General features: G+C 45.2%; 1 long non-coding RNA gene across 2 annotated transcripts in view; it reads left to right on the forward strand.

Annotated features, from left to right (window-relative positions):
* The window catches only part of LOC126517955 (uncharacterized), a 41,459-nt gene that overhangs the window by 19,673 nt on the left and 1,340 nt on the right, over positions 1–20,446 (forward strand). For both annotated transcript variants that reach the window (XR_007596312.3, XR_008609850.2), the window contains exons 2-3: positions 14,303–14,399; positions 17,378–17,408. This is a non-coding gene — a long non-coding RNA (uncharacterized lncRNA). The remainder of the gene's footprint in view (positions 1–14,302; positions 14,400–17,377; positions 17,409–20,446) is intronic.

Consider the following 20,446-nt stretch of genomic DNA (forward strand, 5'->3'; position numbering starts at 1 on the left):
TCGTCGGCGAATTCGGTATCACATTTTATAACTACAGTGCTAACGCGCATACGTCAAGGTAAATCTCTGCACCGATGGTCGCGCTAACTTAGTCGTAACATGAAAACCACGTTCTGCAAAATGCTGGCATGATATTTGTGTCAATGGGGAGTTTAAATCGTCCATACACGTCGTACACAAGCAGTATTTGCGGAATGCCTATACGATGTAGGATTTGAGCAGCAGTGGAACCATTTTGTGATACGCAGTTTGACCAGAGCACACGCAACTATTGTTACAATGACGTACTATGCTTTACCTAGCTGCTGGCATAAACGCGCACCGGTAGTAACGCAGTCATTAAGATATAGTCGCTTCCCTTTTCCTTTGACAAGGAGGCTCGATCGCACGACACAATGAAATGTCTAACGCATTGTGACTGAACAAATGGTTTCAAGGTGTCGCTATCAGTGCTGTCGCTGTCGTCCACGTTTCCGGTGCTCCGATCCCGTGCAAACGGTAATTCGTATACCGACGTGGCTAAAACGCTCAAATGCAGTGCCCGAACTTTGGCATTAATCGCGAAGTGGTCGGTTTCTGTAGAACAACGGAGTCCCCGCAGAGCTCCCGCAATTTCCGCGAAGCCCACGCTTCGACCTCTTTCGTAACCTAACGACACCCGTGCTAACCGCGCCCCCTTTGTCTCCAGGGCGACGCCCGAAGTCACAGCCGAACCTGGACCCGTCCCACTCCCGTCCTATAGGCACCCCGTACCCACTGTCCTCCTTTCGGGTATGTGGAACCGTGTAGCGGTAACCACGACAAGACAATTTTTCACGGGTAGCGCGGCTGTCCCGTATCACGGAGCACAACGTGCTCCGACCAAGCGTAAGTTAGCAATCTTTCTTCTACGACTGTCCGGCTTCGCCTGCACCGTAAAGCGCAACACAGGTCTGGTTGCTCTTACCACCGAAGAAACAGCAACTGCGTAAATCATTCCCGTTTTTCTTCCTCTTCAGCTACAGAAATTCGGAACGAAACGTACAATTTGAGGCTTCTTTCTTTTTCAACGCCATAACGCGCTAACATTATTTATTTGGCTGGCTTAACTACTCAACAAGTTGAATGTAGAGTAACACACACAAAAAAGGAAGCAAGTTAAAAGGGAGCCAACGGTTCAAGCAATGGACAATGTAAAGGTTTTCAATGCACTATGCCAGCACAGCTTGTCTTGGTGAAGTACGCACTTTTCGCTCCTTGATTCACTGACCTCACTGACGCAGCTAGTGCTCTCTTTTTTGTCTGGTTTTTTTAATCAGACAACTACACATAAAACAAAATAAAAATTAAATCAACTTTATTCTGTCTAGAGAAACTGAGAAAGACGAGAGCTGGAAAAAAAAGTTCAGATATATCTATTTCAAAAGCTTCTAGTCCAGCAAGCAATAATTACTCGTTGGTTGAAAACAACGTACCACGCGTGTGAGTTGTTTTATTTTTTTTTCACATTAATTGAAGAGAAAACTTCTGGCAAGTGTTTCCTTTGTTGTGATCTAGAAAAAAAAAGGTAACGTTACGTATTCTTTGAAATGAAGGACAGAAATTGTGCGTACTTTGCCAGAGTACAAAGGCGAGAAATTCGCGCCCAAGTTCTTGCGACGAGCAACCAGACATGCTTGCTAAGGCCGTTTAATCGACTCGCACTTCCTCACACGCTCACATATGTGCACTGACGCAAGCAGCGAGACTTACAACGTCGTCATGACTTGAATTCTGACAACGCGCTTGGGCAAGTCACTTCGATCATTTCATAACTAGCTTCATAAGGCATTATTATTGCACAGCTTTTTTTTTTTTCAAGTTTGCATGTCCTTACTTTTCGTACTGTCATAGTTATAGTATTGCCACAGCATATATATATATATATATTTCACTTTTAGCTCCAATGTCTGTCGCCAAGCGCATGTTATATGCATCCCACTGACATGTCCTTATATGGCTTCTGCAATCTATCTCAGCTCTAGTAGCAAATGAAATCTCACACCCCTCTTCAATGTGCACGGAATAGAAACTTGTTACAACACTGACAGCGGCCTTGGTAGTGAGCGAGGCCAGAAATAGTCTGCTGGCAACAGCTAGCAGTTCTTTTCTTTTTTTCCCTCTGAAAGCAGGTCGATGTCAGAACTGCGTGCCTCTGTGCACCAAAGTTTTTTTGTCGGCCTGATGTCGCGCAGCTCTTTCATTTGCTTTCACTGATCGCAAAGGGAACTTTTTTTAACGAACCTGGAACTATTCAGGTAAGGAAGGAACTATTCAACTAGTTAGAGTAAGTTGGTGGGCTGAAAGTATTTGAAGAGAACGCCTCCTTTTCATGCTAAATCATTTTAGCCCAAACCTTAGTTGCGTGACGCGAAGTCGCCGATACTAATGGGAACTGCGAATAATGGTCTCAAGTAAAGTGAAATTCGCATGAAACGCAGATTGATTTCATAGCCTGTGAACATCTGTTTTTCTTGTGCAAGCCGTGCTTGCATATTTCAGAACAGCCCCCACATTGCCCTACTAACACCTTGCCCTCACACTACATAAGCCTGTAAAGCGTGCTTTGTCTGTTAGACGGAGCAGCGTACAGGCGAAGCCAACTTGTCAAAAACGCCTGTTGTTAGATAATTAGTGAACGGATTGCACTGGCTTTTATTGCAAATGATGCCCGTCCGGGCAGATAATTCTTCTTGTAGGCTTTAAAATATGCTCCAAGTAAAGCATAGAAATATTCTTATTAATAATAAAATTACTGTATTTAGTAACAATTACGAGGAGCACCGGATAAAGAGATGAGGTAGCTTGAGTCTATGAAAGCCCTTGTCACTACCCCTCCGTCCTGATTTGCTACCGCTACGACACAGAAATTCAAACAAATACAATATATATATTACAGTGGCCGCTTAACATGTCGATGTCATTCGGCAAGAGAGCACCAATATAATCAGTACGTTTGTTCGCTCCAAATTGCTTCATGTGCCGTCCAAAGGAAAGAAATCGAGCAACGATGTGTCGTCAGTCACAAGCAGCAGAAAATGACACCAAGCCACACATGACGAGATGGACTCTTCGTTAATCCCTATAATTGATGTCGAGGCGAGCTCGTCACAAACCGTTAAGGGGTCAAAGCGTTTTCTGTTACAAGCAACAGCATTTACGCCCATTCACTCGTCCCCTTCTGTGATCAGTTCGTCTTAAAGAAAGCAAAAAACAGTTTTGAGATTTACGGGTCCCATTCTTTCGCTGTAAAAGGGGTATCGATACTCGAGGCTGGGGACTCCCGCGGCCTTCGCCTTAATCCATATCGTTCCGTTGCAGGCTCGTTTAACGGCATCGGCAATATCTCGTCGCCGTGCTCGTTTCTACAGAAGGCGCCGTCGATCAAACATCAATCGTCTTTTCGCGTCGAGCACCTGGCAGAGCACGTCAAGAACTGGCACTCATGCTTCTGCGCAAAACGCTTGGCCGCGCACACTCGCTGAACCTTTGCAAACCCAAACAAGCAGCGGTTGGGAAACGGGGCTATGGCTGGTCGCGTTACGAGAGCCAAGAACGCCGGGCCCGCATCTCAAAATAAACGCCCTTCCACCCCTCCAATTCCCCCCCCTCCCCGCATCCTCCTCGCTTTTCCCTCCGCTATTCTTCTCTCGGAGAGTGGGCTGCGCTTCACGAAGCCCATCTGTCAGGCCGTGAACAGGCTAGGAGCGAACAGGAACGCCGAGGTCGCGCGGGAGCAAAATAAGACCGAGCAGCGAGCACGTCGCTTCGCTGCCCACCGTCTTCTACGGTGCTGCAATGTCAGTGCTGGCCCACTTCTGTTCCCTAGAAGCTGCAGTGGACCAGTTACATAAGTGGCGGTGCATGGTCCTCCGGAACGGGTGCTCGAGACGTGTGCGAGGCACCCGACATTCCAGAACAGTTACTGCTAATATGCTTTAACGATCCAAAGTTGCCTGGATGGTAAATTGCGCTACATAGTTCTGACAGAACGCACACGAAGGAAACACGGTCGCACACTTGAGGTGATGCGCAAACAAGTGCTGGTTACTAACATGTACAGTTGTTAATATGAACAATCGACTTGTGTATGTGTGTGTAATCGCGTTTTTCTTCGTGAGTGTTCTGTTGGAACTACGCAGCGCAAACTTCGCATCTGTGATAAAGGGCCAGCTAACCTATACACGTTACCAATTAGTCAATGTTACGCACTGGCTAAAGGACACAAAGGAGCGGAGGGCATCGGATTAAACGTAAGTACGAGTACCACATGGGCTCCTTTCTCTGCTGCTTCGGTGAGAACACGACCACCGTGGTAGGGATCGAACCCGCGACCTTGAACGTTACAGCCATTGAGTCAACGGTGTAGTTCGATTTTTCACAAGGAATGAAAATTGGGCTAGTTGCAATGGTATGCGGGTCCATTGCTGGCGTAATAGTGTAACGAGTTGTAATTTTCTTATACACTTCTAACTTACAGTAAATGAAAAAAAAAACATTCAGTCACCTTACTGTGGCGACGGCCGCTTCTTTTCGCGAAGCGATGAGGAAGAAGACTATTACAAGATAAAAAGAAAGAAACGTTGCAAGCTCAGTAAAGAAAACACTAAGAGAGCTGAATAAAATCGCATTAGGTCCCGGTGTGGTTCCAGACATTACATTACTAAATTGGCCCACTAAACAATAAGCTAAAAGTTCAGATCCTAAAAGCCAAAGCAAGTAAAAAGCCTGTTACACGCATTTATGGAGTGTTTCCTTGGGTTTGCTGGAGCACGATGCTCGAATTAAAAGATTATTCAGGACTCTGAACAGTCGTCGACTAAGCATGCGCGTGATTCGTTAGTACTTTTCTAGAAATTGGCTCGAGACCAGTAAACATTGCTCGAACCGTCAAGGGCACTCCATAGCAAGCGCGCCTCTATCGGTCTCCAGACTAGTCAGAGCCCAGAAGCTGCGAGCGAGTTGTGCAGACTGCAGAGAATAGTTTTTTCTTTGTCAGGTATAGTTTGCACGCGAAAGCTGCGCACAGCGATTCAGGCTTTGCGCACGGGCTGTACGGTGCGAGGGAAAAAAAAAACGGATCTACGACGCCACCTGCAGGAAACACGAAGGGACGATTCTCGGGTCCTCCCATTTTAGACTCGTGACACTTGGAGACAGGAAAAGTGAGGGGTAAACGGCTGGCGCCAGGCGAACTCTCTCTTTCTCCTTTGCCGTGCGAGGCTCTGGCTCTCACCCCGTTTCTAGGCCACTAAAAATATGAAGCGACGCGCTTCCGGTACGCATGCCTTGATGGCGGCTTCATGGAAGAGCCACTCGGCGGGACAAGCGGTACAGAATTGGGAGGAGAATGGAGTAGCATATATTCTTAGAAGATCATATATCTGCAATCCTTCCGTTGGAAATGATGGTGTACAACAAGGCAGAAAACGAGGACGGCAAGGTCACAGAGTCATTGCATACTTTGTATCTGATTAACACACACACAAACACAGGGAGAGAAAGAGAGAGAGAGGCACGACGGGTAACCAGAAAGGAAAGTACAGTTTGATACCCTGCAAATGGGAACTGGTGAGAGGGTATTAGGAAGATAAGAAAGTATATATATATATATATATATATATATATATATATATATATATATATAGAGAGAGAGAGAGAGAGAGAGAGAGAGAGGCGCAAGATCATAGCCTGTCCCGATCATAGCGCGCTCTCTCAGCACATGAGTATTCTCAGCAAAACGAGCACCAATTCAGGCTACAGCCGCTTGTCTTAAAGAAACTGTAGCAGTACCAGCAGAGCCTTTGCTGTTCTCTGCTGCGATGGTTCATGAGGTTGGCATTCCGAAATAGCTTGTTCCGACAATTGCCTTTCATCAAAACAAGCTAGCACATTTCTGAGCGATCGCCTTTCATTAAATAACGAGCTAAATGCATTACATGAGTTATGGAGCTTACGCGATGGATGAAAACACAGTTCCCTCACTTTTGCTGCTGACAACAAGCAACAAAAGTGACTCTGTGACCTTGCCGTCCTCGTTTTTCTTTCTTTTTGTTCCAGCGTATGCCGACGAGTAGCAGCCGCTTGTATCTGAATTGTGCGGGCAATTCCCGTTCGACCAAGTTTCAAAGTTCTTACACTGTTCCTCGTATACCATTTTATCTCTCCCTCTCTTTCGGTCTCTCTGCAAATCCATGACGATCACTCACTAGCTGCATCGCGAGACTCGCACTCACTTCACCGGCGCGTTCGCACCGTCGGTAGCTGTAGCTGCGACAGACGTACGGCACTGTACCTCGCTTGACAATCTGCAACGCGACTGGGGCACGCGGCACGATGGTGGCTGAAAGACAAATACTTTCATACTTGACATCCATGCAAAGAGCCGATACGAGGTACCTGCGGGCACAAAATCTTAGCCACTATATAGCCACAACTAAGACACACTCGCATATATACTAGAACACGCAAGAACTACGGTGTCGAACCTGAACAGAACAGGAACACACAAAAAAATGCACGTAGTCATTGCGTCAATTCCGATCATTCCAAAATACTTGGCTCCGGTCGCTTTTCCGGAAAACAAACAAACAAACAAACGAAAATCGTTCAACACCTTGTACAGTATAGAGTTACTGCATATATGCTAACTTTGGTAGCATATGCAGTAACTCTGGTACAGTATACGCACTGATGCCATCTTGCGGTCGATGGCAACCAAGCGGCGCGGACGAAACAAGCTAGCATTTTCGGACTGCCGTATTAGAGCGACGATCGCCAAGCAACGTGACCTGAAGACGAGGCTCAAGCGAATAACGATTAATATTAGAATCAGCGCAAGAAAACGAAATCACGCAATCAGACAAGACACACGTCAACTTGCCCGGTGTGCCTTACCGATTGCTGACGAACGAAAATGCTGGGTAGTTATTTATTTATTTATTTGTTTATTACTTCAAACATCTCAATCTATAGTTCAAGAAGGCCTTCGTAATGGTGGATATGCGTTAATGACAGAGAACCCCAACCAAACGCGTAGCGAGGAACAGATCGTGGTGATACGCCGTATAAGCGCATACACTCGTGTATATATACGCATCTCTGCATGCGCTCTGGACAACCAGTACAAATACTCGCGCAGCGCATAAGAGCCCGTGCAAGCTTAAAGCCGTTTTAAAGCCAAAGCGTTCGATCCAACAACGACGGAATCAAGACACGAGCCACGGAGCGGGGCCAGGGTAAACAGTGCGGTTTATATCCGGCCAGCGGCGCAAAGCTTTGAATGCGAATCCGCGGTGACGTTGAACTCCAGCTGGCGTAAACAACGCGCGGTGCCGCGTAAATACTCCGTCGACACTGGCGTTCCTCGAGAGAACGCGGAGGCGAAGGAAATTCTTGGCACGGGCGTCGCAATCAAAACACAAGGCAACGAGACCCGACTCCATCAAGCGGTGCGGGGTCGCGCCTGTCTTAGCATAGCTGGAGCACATGCTCCCTGGCGCGCTCGCTGCCGTGGAAAAAGAAAAGAGAAGGCCGCGCATTTAATTACCGGAAGGGGCGGCAGGTTCACGTCACATACTGATACATCACATAACAAAGTACTAGTTTCTTAAGTGGAAAGTGCGAGAACCATTTTATATATGTATAAACGATGTGGGCGCGCACACACACAGACACACATATGCAAAGAAAGAAAGAAAGAAAGAATGGCGGGAGGGGTGTTGTAGTAGCAGGTATATACGCAAACTCTTAACAGACATACATCAAGAATGGCGTGAGCTGATAGCAAGCCCCTAAAAGACCTAACGTAGTTTAAAACAGCTTAACGTCGTCCTAGCAACAAACACGCTGTGCGATATACGCTGTGGGGAGGGAGAGGAAGGGGTTGATTCGAATTAATTTCGACGACCTGCGGTATTTATTTGCCGTGCCCCAATAAGCACAGTACACGACCAAACTCCTGAAAACCCGCAATATAAAACCCAAACGCTGTTGTTTATAGTATCTGCGCACTTGGTCCACATCTGCGAAGTTTACCTTCCCTAACGTTATACTGTATAGTGACAGTGTGAATTCTTTTAAATACGCTTACACCCACCGAAGTCGCTGGTTGGTTATGGGGTTGCTGAGCTGACCACAAATTCGCAAGTTCGGTATACGGTAAAGAACCGCAGGTGGTCCTAATTAATCCGGAGTCCCCAACTACGCCGTATTCCCTGTCGGTCCCTGCGTGGGAGACGCCCACTGCGCGCTGACGTGCGTCCTGCAGGACCTTCATTAAAGTTTGTCCAATCCAAACCCCAACTATACAGCTTTCCTCATAGTCCAATTTACAGCTTCTGAATTTAAAGTCAAAATTTTAATTAATTAAATACGCTTACCAATATAACCTATAGCTTTGTTGACGCCTGAAGTGGGACGTCGACAATGGTTGTTCCCTCGCGTGTGACCGCCCGTGAATTCGAAAATTTTGTTATTTATTTATGGGCTTGACTTGTGTGGGTCGATAATTTGACTGACCCTTGAAGACGCACCGACGAATGATGTTTTTTTTTTTAATACTTAATTATCTCATTTGAATGTAAGTGTGTCGGTAACGCAAACACGAACTGAAATCGCAAAGGTCGGCTTCAAAGACGTCGGGCGGTCAAGAAACAAACGCAGCTAAACAAGCAGATAGAATCGTTCGCAAAGGTCTGGTTCCGAGTCGACGCTCGCCCCTCTTACGTGCAGCATGTCACGTAAGCCCTTCTGTTGGTCAGCAGCAGTATAGCATGCGTCCGCGCCAGCACTGTCCCCTGCGGCGTTCATCATCCTCCTGGGCCCCTCGCGGCTGTCGGCGCGTGCTTATTTTTAGCTGCTCCCCACGGGCGTGCGGCAAGAGACGACCTCAGAAATAACTCCACAGAGAATCGGCTCGAGCGGTGTGGTGTGGGCGGGCGGGACTGAATGCATCGTTGAACACCGTGCGACTGAGTACAGTTTAGGAGCGGAACGTGTGATATACGTGCAGCTGAGGCGCACTTGCCGCGTAAGAACACTTGCTTGGGTTAACACCTTTGGGAAATTCCGTAATTTCACGCGGGAAAGTTTCGAGAAAACGACGTGTGTTGGTCGACGGCACGAATACTTCCAACCTAGTGCTCTTCCATCCTAGCCTTCGACAAGGCCCAACGTATATCATATTTGATACTCTGACCTCGAAATGCTCGTTTGAAAGCGGGAATCTTAACGCAAAAGCCACAGTGGCGTTCATTGCACGCTGGGGCGGAAGTTCATTTGCCAATAGTTAATTAATTAATAATGAATCAAAATAAGATCACTGTTTGTTTGTTGTACAAGTACATCCCTATTGAAAGAGATAATCAGCCTTTATGTGGAACGGTGTTTGGGTTTTCTGGGGTTAAAGAACGCCGGCATGATACCGCGCACAAAACATGCTAAAAGGACGAACTGAACGTGAACCGTTCGGCATCGCGACCACAGATGTACAACGCTAATTAAAGCCTGCTATCGTTGTTACGCATGTGACTTTGCTCGCAAATGATGACGGAAGTGACACAAAGCAACATTTTTTTTTTTTTTTTTTTTACGTACGGTCAAACTGCCAACGCGTTCAGCATGTCCGAAAAGCGGGCGATAATGCTTCTGCAGTGCGCCTTCTGTAATTAGGCAAAAGCAGAACGTGCTATATGAAGCTCAATTAAATGTAACATGTCACAGCCCAAGCAGTTATAGAATGTTTTGCAATCGAATCATACTATAATGTTAATCAGATTACCATACCTAGGTGTCATGTTTGTACACAGCTTTTTCTAAGAGTTGTCGGGGCGAAACTTTGAGATTAGATATTGCTATCATATCAGATATGCAGCCACGTGAAGCCACGTGAAGGTTGCCTTGACGTGGATGAATTCAGTACCACAAAAAAAAAAAAAAAAATTCGAGACAAAAAAAAATCGCCGTGGCCCAAGCGCCACCGTCTATCATACAGACACGATTGTTCTATCAACACAGCTAACCAGGAAGATAACTGACTGCAAGCTAAGCACGAATTAGTAGACAACTCAAAGCGGTGGAATGAATGTTTGAGCTATGGGTTAACCAAATGACTTCTGGAAAAACCCACAAGGTTGGTGGTGTTCCTAGAAAGGGGAAGTTGGCATCCATTTCGGTATCACAATAAGTTTATTCGTGTCAACGTAGTCCTGTAGTTGGAAACTGAGCTGTCACCACCGACCCATTGTCGCGGGTATCATTACCTTGTTTACGCAAATTTTGGAGGTGCCATTTTGGTGCGATAATAGAGGCAGCGTACATGCTTTCTTCTAGTGGGTTTCTAATTGTCAGCTTTCTCTTTATTTGCCTGTGGAACATTGGAGAGCTTAAAAAACAAGAAACTAGCTGCTTTAGCAGCAACAAACTTCATTCAAATCAGTTCAGCGGTTGACAAATTAAGTAATTTCTGTATTTCACGTGTGTAGGGAACGTACGAAGCAAATCTCAAAACATTACCGAGACTGCGATTCCTTACATCTTACATAATCTGTTCCCTAATGGAGTCGTCTATTTGCAGTAAATAAATTAATACAACAAATTATTTATTAATTTGCAATGTAGAAAGCTTGCGCTATATATATATATATATATATATATATATATATATATATATATATATATATATATATATAGAGAGAGAGAGAGAGAGAGAGAGAGAGAGGGGGGGGGGGAGGGAAGCGGAGGTGGAGGGTATGGCGAAAGCGTGAGAAAAGCGTAGTGCTGCGAAAGACGGGCTCTGCGGTGACGACGATGGCTACGGGATGGCGCCAGAGCAGCGCGCGTAGTCTGTTCACCGATGACGCCACCGACACCATATATGGAAACAAAGCGCTGCATGAGCGGAAGTCCGTCTGCGGCGGCTGCTGTGAATTGCGCCCACGCGTCACCCACGCGATGCCTCTCGAGATCTCCCGATTAGCGAGGCAGTCGCGCCACAATTCGCCCCGTTTGCAACGTGCCGCACGCGACATATCAGCCGCGCCACCCAATATATGGGGAAATAAAAAACCCCTATAGAGCTGCGCTCAAGTATCACGTTAAGGAGTAGCGTGAATGAAATCGTCAGCCCAGGACCCGGCGAAATGAGTGTGTCTTGATTGAATCGCTTTACACTCTATAGGTCTACAGATTGTACAAGCAGCTTGCACGTACCGCGGTGGACTTACGCACGCAGACGTCGCCGCGCCTCAATTGCATCGCTGCTTATCCACATTCCACCTGGGCTGTGACCTCGCTACTTCAGTAAACAACTAAAAAAAATGAAAGCTCCACAATGTACTGCATGAATCTTCCTACGCAAGAGATACGAAACAGGCGCGCTGCATCTACAGTCGCGTTCAATATGGGCAGCAGCACGGCGGCCGTGGTGGAAGGGGCTCGAAGACAGCGTGGTGGCGCCGACATACAAAAAAAAAAAATTTTTGTAATAATAAATACTATTAATTGGAACGGTGTTCAGTTCTTCAATCTTTCGTATGACTACGGCCCCGTGCAGTCTTGGGCCCCGTGCAGTCTTCAGTATGAGCTGTACGTGAACGTGCGTACATAATCACCTAACTGCGTTAGCTAGATCGCTAGCGCTTGCCGAGCCCGCTTTCGGGGCTCCAGCAGCAGCGTCGCTGAGGCCGGTGTTATTTCGGACTCCCTCCGGGCCAGACCGTGCGAAGGGACCGCGCGGCGTGCCTATATTTAAGAGCCACCTTATAGAAAACACACGTGCGTTCGCGCACTGGATCGAAACAGAAGACGGCGGAGCACGGGGCTTGTAGATGCGCGCTCTTTGCGTCTCACGAGGCCGCCATCAAGACGGTTCCCGGCCGCAAGCTAACATTTATAGTATGCATGTGACGTCACATCCGCTGCTGTCGTCTGCTTCCGCTACCTTCCACCATCTTGGGGTACCTTAACAACAGGCGCGCGCATAGTTCCCCAGCATGGCGCTGCCGTAAACCGGAAGTCGCGGAGTATCGTTGAATGACGTACGTGCATACTATGTATACATGCGTCGCAACGCCTTCTCTCCTTGCATTCCTATTCGGGTCGGGACAGCTACGTCGCGATAATGGGAACATTACCCGGGCACACTGAACACGTGCCCACCCACTCCTTCCCCGAAATTTTTGTGTCAGAGAGTAGGATAGAGAAAGTGAGGAAGAAAGTTATGAAATTTAGTGGACAGCTTGGCCGGATGGGAGCTCATGTCCGCAGAGCTAGGAGACGAGGCGGAAAGACAACAGGGAGCGAGTCAAGATGATGCTGGTGATAGAGAGAAGCTATCGATGCATACCAAGCGCTACGTCGGCTTAACCATGGCTTAGAGCCGGCCACGCTAGTTTAGCGCACTTGCACACCACGCCCAAAGCTATACGATGTTAACTGAAAGCAATTAAACATATTTTCTGTTTACTATGTATTCTAGCTGGGTCCCAAATGATTTACCGTTACGGGGTTCTACTGCACTGCATGATCATTCTTATACTATTATTACGTATAATCAGAATGATGAGGATTCACAACAGATTACAATTTACTGGCTTAATGAAGAGAACATAAAAAAGAAAACAGCGCGCGATTTTTGTTTGCGAACCTCACTGTATACAGGTGTGAAATCTTTTAAACTACTTTCAATACCGCTCACGCTCTCTGGGTGCCCCGCATCGATCAATCGGTAACTCAATTTTACAGCTCTTTTTTTATTTATTTATTTATCTCGAGAAGAAACACTCGGACGCGTTTCGAATAAAGCAATTGTTGGCGATTTGATTTCCATCATCTGCTTGGAAGACGTTGAAAAACAGAAAACGTTTTTCTGTCCCTTTGAGTTCCACTTAAGCGAAGTCTACTGTACTACACGTGATGTATATAATGGGCTGCATTGAGACGAACTCATCGACGAGTTTCAAACGTACAGTGTTTAAATTTATAACGCGGTGCAGCTCATCGAAGCTGTTCCTTATATCAGTTGCGTTACTCAAAAGTGAGAGAGCCAGGATCGAGGCATTCAAACGCGAATCAATGCAGCCATTGTGCTATAAATGAACTCACTCTTTAGCACCTCGGCAACGATTCACTAAGACGAAAAAATAAAAAGGGACACTAAAGGGAGGCACATATTTCTGCGATAAAAGCAAAGTAGCATAGTAGCGCACATAACTGACGAATTTGCATTCTTGAATTTCGCGCAGAAGCCGCCCGACCTGTGATGTCAGTGTGACATAAAAATTTCACGGCACTTAGGCGCATTTCAACTATTTTTGTGCCGGGAAAGCTTACAACTTGATTCTGCATCGACTTTCCAATGCAGCGTAATCTTTCTCTATCAACAAAAACTGACTGAAACCGACACTCAAAATTCATGACGTCGGGAACGTCTGGTGTGAAAATGACAAGGTGGCGGTGCCACCATTTAATTTTTTTTTGTGCGTCCTTTCCTGCATAAGCTTTCGCTCATGGTAAGGGGCTTATAAAATGTAATATACCCTATAGCTCAATTTAACAGCTCTCTTTAAATGTTGGTTTAAATGTCACAGCAGCATCAAGAATTTAAGTAGGCATTGGAAAATTACTTGTCCAGAGAAAATCACACCTGAAGGTAAGGCATCTCTGCCTCAGTAATTCCTATCGAGGCAGCGGTGATGTCAGAACCTTCGATACCCTGCATAGTATTGGCTACTCTTTATGCCAAAGAAGCCTACCAAGAGTTGCCAACCTGATCTTTTTTTTCTTTCATTTTTGAAGATGATGCAAAACGTCTTTATTTAATTCAGCATTTATCTGGATTCAGCCTACCCCCACTCCAACCTGTTAACGTCAGAGCTAGCCATCTCAGGAATATATAAATCATGTCACTGCCTGTCTGATTTTTTATGCTTTCTGGCTTACAAAACATCTGCCTATTGGAAAATTTTCAGAACTGTGACCTAAAAGTATGGCCCAACGTTTTTCTTTTCTATCTTCTTTCTTTCTTTTTAGTGTTCCTTTAGATTCCCATAGCAAGCTGAATTACTGCATGTCTCTTGGTTCATAATAAATCATAACTGATCAATATTTATTTTTTCTCTCTCAAACAACTTGACAGCAGTCAGTGTAAAAATGCAGAACATCACTTGATGCAGCCAAATTTATCCTTCTTGTACAATTTTTCAGCCTGAAAAACTTATAGCTGTACACAGCTGTATGTTATTGTCAAAAAGTTGCAATGATGCTGTTGTTGGTGCCATAACAGGACAGTTCTGAAGCCTAACCGGAAGTTGCACAATGTAGTGCTGGTTGACTGTGCATCGGTTGGGATATTCAAAATGCAGTCATCTGTTCGGAACCATGTGAGTATAGCGTTACCATGGGAGCCACACAATCACTGGTCCCTCCTTGCACAAGACTCAAGAAACCACTGCACCTATGTTTCCCCAAGCCATCTCTCACACTACTGATTAACGAAATGTACTATACCTGGCGTGCCATTTTCCCTGGCTTATCTTCACTTACAATCAGTCAGACTGTTCACATTGCCAGCTCCTAGATAGCCCTCCTCTGCGACGCTCGTAACACAGTCGGGTTGCACTACACTAGTGTAGTGTACACTGCACTAGTGTTCACAACACTACCAGCTCCGCAAGTTATCTTCCTCCTCTACAATGCCTGCAACATATGCCCTGGTTACACTGAGCAACTGCACAATGCATAGACATTAAAACTAAACAATGTGATCATGCAACTGTTAGTAGTTCTGTGCTTTGCTCACATTGCTATTTCTTCATAGATTCATGATCACCCTTTTCACCAACGTCTAGTTGTCCCTGTACCTATAATCAGTTAACCACCCATCAATGCCAAGCTTACATCCAATTTGAACTCCAATTAATGTCGCCCTAATTATCTAATGTGATGCTGCAACTGAGTTGTTACCCATGATGCCATGTTCTACGGTTGAATTTTCTGGCTGAATTTTCTGGCGCCCAGCCACCACTGTTGCTGACATTTTTGTTCATGAGCTTCAACTCGCAGAGGGAGGTATTCTCAAAAGGGAAAGGTTGCAGGTTTGATTATTGCTTAATGGATGATTATACAAGCGTACTAGATAGGATAACACCAGTGACAAACAAGCACAGAAAAAGAGATGGAGATACGGACAGGACAGATTAACAAACATTTTACTGAAAAAACTGCCAACCACTTTAGCAATGCGAAAGGGATGTGCAAATCAACACTACGCACAGACCTGTTGACAATGCTTTCCCATAAATCAGCCATTAGCAGAGGTGGTCTGCAATTGCCTCTGTGAGTGTTTGTTACTGGTGCTATTTGTGCGACAAGTTTCGACCATCCTGCCCGTCCTAATCCAAGTTGGTATGCAATCTGCAGCAAACTCATACGTCTGTTTGATTGGCTAACAGCATCGCTAGCCACAATTAGTCTTTGACATTTGCATGGATAAAACTCAGTCTCACATAAGATGTAAAAAACAACAAAAAAGTGGCTGCATGTGAGCCTGCCATTAAAAATAAACTGTTGTGCTTTAACAGGATGCTGCCACGATTGTTATTAAAATATATCTCGTGCAGGTAGGAATGCTTCCTTATGTAAGTACTCGGCGTGGTGTGCTGCTGCATCAATTTTGAAAAGGCCCCCCTGAGTGTCTCTGTTTCATAGTTCTTGTGCTGATAATTCTTGAATATTGTATAAAATCTGTAACTGTGTATTAACACTTTATTTGTAATTGTGTTTCTTTCTTGTTTTGTTTTGCCCTCCTGCAATAGTCCCCATTGGGATTGGCAGTATGTAATAAATAAATAAATAAATAAATAAAAAAAAATAAATAAATAAATAAATAAACCTTCATAATACCCCAGTGTTCTTGTTGCACCAGCATGCTTTGTTTTACCATGAAAAATTAAAGCTGCTACTGGTCACTTTCTATAAACTGGAAGGCCAAATAGAGCAGCACATCTGTAAATTGCAAGATAAAAATGAAAAGTAGGCACTGGCACAACATGCGAAGGACACATAGACTGTTCTTTTGGCTCTTCCGAGAATGCAAACATCTGACTATGTTCATTGCATGGCTTTGAATAAATCTGAACACCAATTTAAGAAAGTCTCCCTTAGCCATAAGCACTGCACGCTATAGTATTTAAAATTCAAAGCCCTGAACAATACTTCTATTGCTTCTGCAATAGAAGTAGCATAAATAAATAGCATAAAAAAGCTTTAGGCTGACACCAGAAAAGTGTTCTTGTAATGACAAGGAGAAACTTTATAATAAGATGTAAGATGAACATCAAACTTGCCACATGGGTTGGTGGGTGTTTCAGTTCAGTAAAAGTAGCCACTAGAGGTCTTTTTCACAGGAAGTGTACTTGGAAGTGAACTATAACTCAATCAAGGATTGAAAACCTTAGCCACGTAGTCCCTTATACTGACTGCAATAAACTCTCACATTCACTCCACATTCATCAACCTGCTACTCCAAAATATTGTGGCCCCATGCTTGCATTTATATTTACACACTGTACCCTGTATTTTATAAGCATTTGTATTAGCTTGTATACTACTCAATGTCTTTTTATTTTATTTTTATGCTAGTTTGTATGTTTGTAACTTGTATGTTCTGAGAGTGCATGTACATATGTCTATGCACGAACACACTCATGTGTTTGTGGTTCCCTAGTGGTAGTGCGCGAAGCGAGAACCATGAGAACCAAAGATGTGGCACTGCTTTCTTTACTGGCATTCAGGTGTGCAAACATAGGAGCCCTTTATCTGGCAGCACAACAAACATTGCAAGTCATTTTCACTGGGAGTGACGTCTAACTAAAAGCCAGAAGTGCACAGTCTTGAGAAACAAAGCCATTTCCAGCACATATGGTCGTTTCGCTATGCACACACATCAGCTCTCTTGCAGTGAAGCATGCGGAAGCGTGCCATAGCACAACCGATGCCTACTTTGAATCCAATTCATAGTGCAAAGACATGTCAAGGTTCTTTGCTTGTTAAACCATGTTAGGGTCTGTAAGAACAATGGTGAAGAATGAGGGACGGAGAAAGGTATGCATAATGTATGCACCGACATCTCATGTGTAGTGCTGCAAGTTCATGTCCAACATACCACTTATGATGGCACACAATACACAATGGTTAGCGTAAATGCAGTGTTCTTTGGTGCGGGTCTTGCCTGCAGCAATATAAACCAGAACCAATCTGCCTGGAATGAAGCTTTGTCTGTAGCCTGCCCTCTTGCTGAAACATATATCCCTCCTATGGTCAATATTGCAACTCATGCTGTCACCCTTTTCTTTTGCAGATGTAAACAGGACACACGGACTCTCAAGCAGGTGAGATGTTATTGACTCTTAGACCTGTTGCACCACTCCCTGTACATGCATTGAAACCTTATTCACTAAATAGAAAGATAAGAAAGTAAAGATAAGGTGCCCGGGAGTACAGCCTCAAAGGGACACTAAAGGCAAATGTTCAGTCAAGCTAAAGTGATAGATTAGTGCTAGGGAATCTCTGAGGTCTCAATATTATCATGAACAAAGCCTCAATAATCGTGAAATTAAGGTAAATGCAGGACATGATTAGAGATTTCCCCCGGGACATTCAAGTAGTTGCCCGAGGATGAAAGCACTCCTCAGTTAAATTTTGTCACTAGTACTTAACCACTTGTTGCAAATAACATCCTTGTATTGTAAGATGAAATAAAATGCTACTTGCCTAGCTCTATTTCATTATTAGAAAACTTCCAGGCTCGCAAAACTCGCACAAACTGCAAGTAGCAGAGAATTCAACTTCCATGTGATGTCACAGGATGCCTGAACAGTCTACGCCACTTGATCAAAAGCAGCTGCAGCAGCGAATCCACTGCTCTGTCTCTGTCCACTGCTCTGTCCACTGATATGTCGGGCGCCGTTTTACTCACTGACGGCAGCAAAGGGTGGTGATGGCGTATGCAACGTCACCACTCCCTCGGTTTTCTGGTGGGAGATTTGAATTTCAAAAAAGGTATTCAGATACTTCAGATGTAAATTTCTCATAAACTGCTTTTCTTGGCCCGAAACAAGCGTTGCGAGGTTTCTGCAATCGTATTTAAACAGTCCACGTCGACTTATTATTTGCCTTTAGTGTCCCTTTAAGCGTGTCCAAGCTTTTGTAGACATCAAAACAAGTCTCTTTCCTGGGATTCTGTCATTAGCAACCAGTGCACTCTGCTGGGTCCTAAGAATGAATGAAAGCAAGCAGATATGAAACAAAGAGGTCTCCTTATCTTTTACTAAACAGGAGAGTACATTATTTTGGTTCATTACTTCATTAGGGAGAACCATTGGTAAGACTGCGCCGTCTGGAAATAAATAAGACATGTCTATCTCCATGCTCAAGCACATCGCCGCATGTTGTGTGTGCACAGCGGTAAAGGGTGCAACAAACATGGGTACTGCTAAACGTATTGGAGGAAAGCGAGGGGCTCTCCAAATGAAATAGTGAAGATTCCACAGGTCATCGATCTCACAAAAGGACAATATTAACTCGGTGGTTTCGATTACCCAGAGCAAAAGGGAAAGAATGTAATGACACTGCATCTTCAGTAGAATCCAAATCCATAATTTTGGTGGTGCTCTATGAAGCCACAGTGGCGTAGGTCACCCCATGCTCTACATTTGCGGGTGTGCACTAAAGAGAACCAAGATTTGCAGACCACGCATGAGTATCAACAAAAGCGCGCCACTGTGTCATCAGGGCACCCTGGAGATCACTGGTAGCCCAGGGGATTGATTTTAAGGCTCTTTGTAGTGCATTTATTTCGCACGCACTGGGGCAGCTGGGCAATGGTAGTAAGTGTAAGTAAGTAATGGTAGTAAGTAAGTAAGTATGGTGATCCAAAAAGTGAGTGTGCTTCATGCTGTGCGCTGCTTGTCTGATAAAGTTTCTCGTGTGCCTCTGAGTTGAGCTCAAATTAATTTAAATTGTTTTTTTTTCAGTCGCCGACGGATTTCATGGACTCCAAAAATTCAGACTTGGTGGACATTCCAGACTTCATAAATGTACAGTGCTCACGGAATGAAACGCGACACGGAGCATTTAGTAGAACCCTGCATACGTGCAAAGTGCGCGAGAGCACTATGTCATGCTGCAAGGAATTTGGTCACCGAAGGTGACGAGGACTACAATGTTAGTGTACGCGCCAAAATTACGTCGGTGTGACATGAACTGCAGCCGGTGGAAACGAAAGTATGCGCATTACTTCGCCCTAAATTGACGCATTTCATTCCATGAGCACTGTACCGCCAGGGTTCCCATAGATCTAATGCATTTTCATGACCAGTTTTTCGGACGAATTTAGACCCCAAAGTTCAATTTTCTGTACTACATCGCTCGTTCCGAGCCCTGCAACCCATAGAGGAAGGAAAGCATAGGAGAGGCCCTGGGCAGCACAGATGTGCTGGAGAAAGTGTGGTGGAAGTCATGAGCTGTTTTTCACAAAGGAGCACTGGGACTGGTACACCAAATGTCAAAGTTGCCATAGGAACCGCGCTCCTGAAGCTCTTGCCGCTGCTCTCAGGCTTTGAAAAGTGAGATAAGATTTTTTGGCCCGTGTCTTTCTCGCAGCACATTCTATTCGCAAGACAAGGTGACCCTGGAGCATGGTGTGTAAGCTTGAAAGTTGTGTTTAGGGTCTGAGTGTGAGCGTCAGCCAGCATCAGACATGCTCGAGTAATCACAGCACAGGTCTTCGTCGTCATGTTCAATGTGCCTAGGAAAAACACAGAAGTGAGTCTGCTTCACTGAAACTGTTACAGAGGTTTTGTAGGCTTTGTTCTGACACATATCGGCAGCCCACGCATCCGGCAACTCGTAGCAATGCAAGTTCAAAGCTCGCGTCTATCTGCTCCGGTGAGCTGACTGGAGGCGCAAAGGGAGATGGCACACCAACATGGCTGCATTTACGGCTTCAAAAACTTGATGTCAGGGCCTCTCCTATTTTGTTTTTTTCCTCCATGCCTGCAACCCTATCTTGGGGGCCGCCATGTTGGATTTTCCGCTGGGTTCACTTTCAGTGGCCCGCCCTATGGCCTCCAAGATTGGGAGGCGCACGCTTTCAAAAGAGTGTGCGCAACATTTTCCAGTCTCGGAGGACATGCTCGCTCTTCCTTGGCTGATGGAACGCTCCAGGGGACAGCACTTTTTCTTGTTTCTTACTTTTTTCAGTCAGCACTATCATCATAATCACCTTGTGCGGAATCCATTTTTGTTTTTAAGTTTTGATTGCTATCTTGCATGTGGTGTGCCTACAGGGCAGGCGTCTCTCGGAGACGTCGCATCTTTGTGTGTGTTTATGCGGCGTCGCATTTGCGTGAACGGCCCCACCTTTGCG

The sequence above is a fragment of the Dermacentor andersoni genome, chromosome 11, assembly GCF_023375885.2.
Source record: "Dermacentor andersoni chromosome 11, qqDerAnde1_hic_scaffold, whole genome shotgun sequence".
NCBI classification, from domain to species: Eukaryota; Metazoa; Arthropoda; class Arachnida; order Ixodida; family Ixodidae; genus Dermacentor; species Dermacentor andersoni.